The sequence below is a fragment of the Pinus tabuliformis genome, chromosome X (assembly GCF_031772625.1).
Source record: "Pinus tabuliformis cultivar Carrire ecotype Pingquan chromosome X, CPIR1, whole genome shotgun sequence".
In the NCBI taxonomy this organism is placed as follows: domain Eukaryota; kingdom Viridiplantae; phylum Streptophyta; class Pinopsida; order Pinales; family Pinaceae; genus Pinus; species Pinus tabuliformis.
Genome location: NC_142308.1, coordinates 161,964,357 through 161,972,510, shown reverse-complemented (window position 1 = coordinate 161,972,510; position 8,154 = coordinate 161,964,357).

The window sequence follows — 8,154 nt, the reverse complement described above, 5'->3', positions numbered from 1 at the left end:
CAAGAATATGCATGCAAGGGAAATTGAAGAAAAAGGAAAAGAAAAGAAAAGAAAAGAAAAAGAGAGAAAACATTTTATCATTCTCACTTGGACAAGGAGAAGGAAGGGCGATAACACTTGGACATAAGGAAGACACAAACAAGCAAGAAAGGAAAGCAAGGGAGCGCAAAAAGAAGATTGGACAACAGTAAGCAAGGGAAGAAATCAAGCAAGGAAAGAGCAATCAACAAGAGGATTTTGCAAGTAAAAAGTTGCATGTTTGATTATCTTGCTGGGATGTGAATGCATGGTTTATGCATTGGTTTATTGGTCATGTTTTCTATCATTGGCATGGGATTTTCCTAGATTGATAGTGATGTACAACCTTACCTTTTCCATTTCTTGGATAACCATGGTATAGTGAGTTTTCATTTTGGTTGAGCTTTGGATTTTTGGTGGATTTAGATTTGGTTAAGGTGGTCTTAGGAAAATCCCAAGGGTTGAGGGTGGAAATGGTTTTCTCCGAGAAGATCTTGACAGGTGGGTGGAGACAAGAAAATTCCTCTGGGTATGATGAAGAAATTCTGAGGCATCTAAGATTATATTGGTTTTGGTGATTTTTGGACTGGGTTAAGTGAAATCACTGTGGCTTGAGGGTGGAGGTGGTTTAACCTCTAGATTCCCTATTTGGTTATGTTTGGTTTATCCCATGTGATCCCACACTCATGCTTGGAATATGGCACGAGGGAGACTGGGATGGAATAAAGATTTGGTTCAATCCAATCTATGGTCAGGTGGTACATGGAAGTCCCTGACTTGGTTGACACTATGCATATGTTGTTATGTGTTATTTCCTATTGATATCAATGAGCACATGTTCTAATTTAATGTGTGATTTTATGATTGTTTTATCATGGTTTCATTCTAGTTAAATGCTGGTCACATGCATGATATATTTCTCATTATATGATGTGCTCTTGTTATGGTTCTATTCCATGGTTTGATAGGCTTCTGGTTATTTCATATGAATGCATGAGCTAATATGTGTTTGTTACAACTAATATGAGAGGGCAATGTGCCTTCTTGATGATTCTATGATGAAACTAATGAAACATTGATAATTATGCAACCATGAACTACAGGTACTATGTTTACAATGTGTTTGTTTGAATGATTAACATGTGTCTGTCAAGCTTGAATAAGAACAAATCTTAGAGATATGATGGGAAGACTTACAAACTTTGTTGGGAAATTTTTGAGTAGTTCTGGGTGGTTGGCCTGTAGGCCAGGCCTAAAAATATGGAACAAAGTCCTTGGTCGCAGGCACATAACTGGGAAAGTTTACTTGCAACTGACTGAAGATGGGTTGTGCATGCGGTTGTAGCCCTCTGACTACATGGACTAGTCTTCATGCGTGCAACTGGGCTATAAGTTAGGTTAGAAAGTGCTCTGAGCTCAGGAAGATGACCACTGGTGGAATCAAGCTACCATGTGTGTGATCATATGTTCTTGAATGTTGCAGCAATTTTTGTACAAGTTGGAAAGATAGATCCCATTTCCATAATTGAATCTTGGAGGTTGGGTCATGCATAATAACTCTTAGCTCATGTTTACCCCAGTGAGATTGTAAAAGTGGGGTGGGGTGTTACAACTGCTATGCTATTTTTTTTGGAATGTAAATGATGAAAATACAAATGATAATCCACTCCCTATGGAGTTTCCTCAGACGTGTGGCCTATTTGTTGCTACATAACATAAACCCTCTCTATTATGCTCTCTCTCTATCCTCTTAGTGGCTTAGTTATAACATAACCTGATAGCCAACTAGGGGTTAAATTTGACCCATTTAACTCTCAATGTGACTTACAAATTAACACTTCTAGAGTATTCTTCATAGTTCCCATATGGTTAGTCCCTTTCCATGAGTAATGGGGGATAACATGGCATCCTCACAAATTATGGTGGTCAATCATGATAGGTCATCTTTAGGGAGGCATAACTTTTGCGTTTGAACTCTAATTGAAGAAATTATTGCAATTGGAAATGCCTTTGATTAGAATAATGTCATGTGGACCACATGTGAGCAAGAATTTTTAGCCCTTAAAAAATTCATTTAAGGCCTCTAAATGGCCCTTAATGTTTTAGTCCCCAATTCTCCAAACTGGGTCTCGTAGATAAAACTGCTCCTGTAAGCCGATTCCTTCCATATTTTCACTCTGAAAGCATTGGGATGGATGAAAATTTATATAGGGATGCAATCCCTATCAAGCATAAGCAAGGTTGTTTCAATAATAAAATAGTCCATGAAAATACAATGAGTATTTATGCCATATAAATGCTTCGTATCACTGAGGTTTACAACGCCTCACATGTCAACCAAAACCATGGTGTTGAGGTTTATGACGCTTCACAATTCAATCAAAACTAGGTTTATAACATGTTAGATTTAAATAAAAACCATTTACACATATCAAAACCCCTCAAAATATAATCAAGAAACATTGATCTCGATATTGGAATCATGAAACCTCCAAGTAAACACAAGTAGAAAACATTTATCTAGATATTGAAAGAAAATATTTTGCACTTAGTTAATGATTAATTTTTTATGTTTAGTAACGAAAAAAAACAATTTATTAAAGTTCCCCACCGTGAGTGTCAAATCAGGAGTCCTCTCGTGATTATGAAAGGGATTGATTGTCAACTGAAGTGATGGATTAATGATCCACACACTTGGAAACAAGCTCAAAGTAGGACACATGCAAATATTTTTTTGACACCATCAAATTTGTAATTTCTTCATGGTTATGGTGTGACAACCTCCCTTGCAAAGAATCAGAATTATGCTTGTAATAAAGGTGGTATCTCTATAAACATGACTATGGATAAGGTTAGTGCATGGGATGGTTGAAATTTGAAGAAAGTGATAGTATGTGAGTCTATACCTGTTTGGTGTCTTCATTCATTTCTCATTTGGTATTTCCAACTTTTCTGGTTTTGTGTATCAACTAGTACTGAGAAAGGGGCTCTCCTTCTAGATTTTCATGGGATATTGATCTATAAGTGCTCTCATTAGGGAAATTTTGAGGTAATGGGGCTCAAAATGAAAATATACTAAAAAATCAACTTTAAAAGAAACAATAGATTCAATATGATGATTTCATCCACAAGAATAAGTATTTTTGGAGGTAAAATAAGAAAACAAACTTTTGTAATCATATTTTCGACTTATCTCCTTATAGGTTTACTAAAATTTCAAGTGCGAACACATGTTGGATGCATAATTAGACTCTACATGAAATGAGTATGCATTCTACATACTTTTGAATAGATGCATACTGAGAAAACTGAAAATACATGAACATAACATATTTCTTGAAAGTAACATATTGAAAACACATGTTTTTTTAATAAACATGTTCTTTTTCATGTATTTTCAATTTTCTTGGTGTGGGTCTACTAAAAATTACTCATTGGATGGAGAATGAGATTCAACATCCAATGAGTGCCCACACTTGAAATTTGAGCAAAACTATGAGGAGATAAGTCCGCAATACAATTAATTTTTTTTTTCCTTCTTTTTCTTTACAAATTCATCATTCTTATTTTATTACTTTCCTTGAGGGGTCCATTTTAGACCTTAAAGTTATAATTTGTGTCTCTTCCATGGCTTCTTCTTGGTTAGCCTCTCTCCTAGTTTATAGCTCTAGCACCTAAACTGGTTTACAACTCCAAGATGGTTCCCATATGGTTAAGGCTAAAAGTTATTATGATAAACTTGAAGGGGATGGTTTCATTCCTAACCTATTCCTCTCTGTAGGTGGCCTCCAAGCTTTGATCCTCCCTTTGGTTCCTCTCTTTGGGTAACTTCCTGGTTTTGGTCTTTTATTGACACTTTCTTTAATTTGGCGCCTCTCTTGTGGCACTGTGCATTGTAGGAATCCCCTATAGCTTGGAAGTGGGAGTCCTTGTTCTTGGTTGAACACTCGTTTTCTTAGAGAAATACCCCTTCCCTTATTTTAGCATTCCACGAGTGAATTACCCCTTAAGTTGCAACGAGTCAATGTGGCATCATGCAACCACCTTGTTCACGGTCTCAACAAAGCACATAGTTGTTTTTCGTAGCCTGTTGGGAAAACACTCTTCTTGAGATTAAAAGAGAAATTAACTATGTTGTACAAGAAGCATAGGTAGAAAGAATATTTCTTTTAGACATGGAAGTTGAGGAAAATGTAGGTAGGTGGATCCTTGATACAAGGAAAATCCTTACAAGGAAAACTAGGAACATGCGAATAATAGACCTATACCAGAAGATACAAACTATCATTGGCTAGGTGCTTCTGGAGTGGTTATAATCTCAACATGAAATCTTACTCAACATTGATGATGTGCAATTATAACTGCAGAAACTGAATTCTAAAGTCTACAAGCTGGAGCAAAAGGATTCTCTTGCTCAGACGAGGAAAAAGGGGCACTTGATACCATCTAGGTGGATTCTCCATCTAATTAAATGGTACTTTTTCAATTTTTGTTTTCTACGTTAGGAAGAGCAAGGCTACTATCCAACGCAATGATAAAAATTAGACTCATAGTAAATGTTTAGACTTTACTAAAATCTTTAGTTTATTTGACTATATGATCTCATATGGTCCATTTATATGGCTAAAGACATCCTTATTTTCTGAATTTAGGCTTTTGTGATCCATAATGAATTAAGAAAAGTCTTTCTGTTGAACTCACATAAGAGAAATTTTTGGCCGACACGTTTCAAACAAACAAGTGTGGTTCATCATCAGGACCAGATGAAGATGCAGACCATGGCAAAGGCTTAATTAGAGAGCAATTTAGAGATCATAATTTCAAGTAACGACTATATTTGAACAATAATATTTAAATTATGATATTAATTTATTAATATATTAAAAACAAATATTATTAAGTAACGACTATATTAAACGGCTAGTTTTTGAAAAATAATATTTAAATTATGATATTAATTTATTAAAAAAAAATATTAATAAGTAACGGCTATATTAAATGACTAGTTTTTGAAAAATAATATTTAAATTAATTTATTAAAATAAAATATTATTAAAAAATTCTATTACTAGGAAATAATCGAGGAAAAAAAAACTAACAAGAATAAAAAATCAAAGTCAAACTCCAAACAAGGAGGGAAGTCAAAAATTATAAAAGGAGTCAAGACCCCAATCAAGACAAGATAATTTAATAAAGAAAAATAATTAATGGAAACTAAATAAAATAAAATAAAACCAAAATATACACAATTCAAAAGAAATATATATATATATATATATATATATATATATATATATATATATATATATTCAAAGAAAAGTAATTAATAAATAAAACATGGTCAACAATAAAATACGGGGTTGAGGCCCATTAAACAAATAACAAAAATACTAAAAGGATTTAAGAACGAATAGGCGGATAAAATACCTAAGAAAACACGAAGGATCAAGAATATAAACTCTAATGAAGAATAAATCAACAACAAATACTAAAAAAAGGGGACACCAATACCTACATAGATAAATAAACAAACAAAATAAATCCCAAAAATAAACCTAAAAAACTAGGAGGAAAGGACACAGACCCAACTTCTACTAATAATCCAACCATCATCTCTATTCAAATTATTGGGTCTTTTTTCGATTTCTAGGGCCTCCCTTAATTTACGATGATGGAAATGACTAACCTTAGCAACGACTTGGGCCTCCTCAATGCAGATGTGATGCTTAGATTTATCTGCATGCTTTGCCAAAGCAAAGGAGCGGGTCCTGCCATGCTTGATGTTAGCGGCATGCTCACGAATCCTTTGATTAATCGAGCGACCAGTGTTACCAATGTAGGGAGTCCCACAAGAGCATGGAATAACTTAAACATGCTTCATATTTTTAGGGTCCACTGGTTATTTTACAGATATAAGAGAGCTCTAGATGGTATTTAAAGGCCTAAAGGTTGAAGCCATCTTATGCTTCCTTAGGATCCTCGCAATATTGTCAATGGTCCTTATTTTGTTACTGGTCTGGATTCCCTATTGATAGAGACAACCATAGGGAAAACATCTTATATTTTTATTATAAAATAATACAAATATTTACCTAATATTACAATTTTTTTATTTATTAAAGATCAAATCCCTATAATTTGAATAAATCACTAAAATTAAATGGAAATTTCTAAAAAATTGGCTTCGAGGGGTGAATAGGAGGGTGGGTAACACATCATTCAAGGATTGGTGGGAGGTTTTGGGTTTAAGTTTATGAGAATGATGAATGTGCACAATGACACTTCAACACTAAACTCATCTCTATAAAAACTCTTGCCAATTTTTTGCCTTACCAAATTGATACCTATAGATGTCAACCAACCATTTAATCTATATAATTATACTTGTACATATGAAAACCATTTGTAACATTAAAAAAATCATCTTAAATTAATGATAAATATTATATAAGGAGATAAAATATTTATTTTAATTCAACAATATTATTCTTAATAATGAATTGTGAACTTATATATAAAATATTGTAATGAATCCTTTTCTATATCTTAAAATTTATATATATATATATATATATATTTTAAATTAAAATAATTATTTATATAATTGATTAAATATTAAAATCACTTTTAGATTAAAAAAAAATTATAAACATTTTCCTTAATCCAATTTAGAAACCAAAAACCTATCGAACACTCACGATAAAAAGTTATTAATTAAAATGAAGTTTCGAATCAAGTTAACATTACACCTCATAAATTTAACTTAAGTTTTGAACATAAACATTCGAATAATAAAAACATGTTAATAAAAATTAATAAAAATGTTTAGTTGAACCAATAATTAAATTTACAATAGAAAATGTTTCACCGGAGCAATAGATTAAGGTTAACGTTTTGAACAAAAACTTTTAAACCATTAAAAGTTAATAATAAAATATGTTTCAGAGGCCTCTATATCGTATTTATAGTTTTCCATTGCAAATGATTAGAGGGTTATTATAGTGTATATAAAATAGAAAACTAAATATATATAGAATTAATTTGTATTTTATTAAATATTATATATAAATATAATAGGTATTAGTTTAGAATAGAAATTTTATCTTAATCATATAATTAACTAGTTGAGAAAATATCTTAACCAAATGCCAAAATAGGAACTATATTAGTTGGACTAAATCTTTCAGATCCAACTAATTAATAATCACACAACAATTACATTTAATGATGAACATCAATTAATAGGCACAAGACAAGTAGGAGTTAATTCTCCAAGTCCCTCCCTTAACGAGTACTTGTCTTGATCTTCTTGTCTGCAACATCTTCATTAGCTTCTTTAAACATCTTCGAAATCTCATAGAGCGAACTCCATCAAGTTGTCTCATAACCCTCGGAAAGGTGTAGTCAGCAAACTGGATTCCCGAGTTCCACTCTCAAACTCCTGAACCATGGATCTCCCGAAGTCAATTATTGAACAACATCCCAAGCTGTCGCATAACCTCACCAGAAGACCACTCCCACGTCTTCAACAAATGAGGGATCCTTCCCTAGATCCACAACTGCCAAACTAACTAGACAACCATCCATATTGACCTTACTTCCACTCAATCTCTTAAATAATGGCTTCAAACACATTTGAATACCTGTTTGCAATAACTGAACTACTAGTCATTCTATGGACGAGCTCCCATCTACCGAGATACATGGGTACCAACTGCTGTACTCGCTAGTTATCTAGAAGAGTTTTCTAGATACATAATGTATCTAGAGTCAGTTATTACACCATGACCTTTTTATCTGATTTTTAAAATTCATCATCACTTAATTTACAAACAAATTATAATATTAATAAGTTATCTACTACCCAACAAGATGCACACGATCTATGTTGCCATTTTACACATCCCTAGATTGGATGCTGCCAAAACATCACGGGTCTATAATATTGGCCGACTAACATTCACTTTTGGTGCATCAACGTACAAGTTTCGGTCATAAGCTTTGAATAAGGATTTTTCATTGTCAATGGAATGCATTCCACCAATATCAAACTACCAATAAGAAGACTCAGTTAGAATTCAATGAGTCTTCCGCTTCAATTTTTGTCCGTCGAGCAGCCCAAAAGAGAAATCTGAA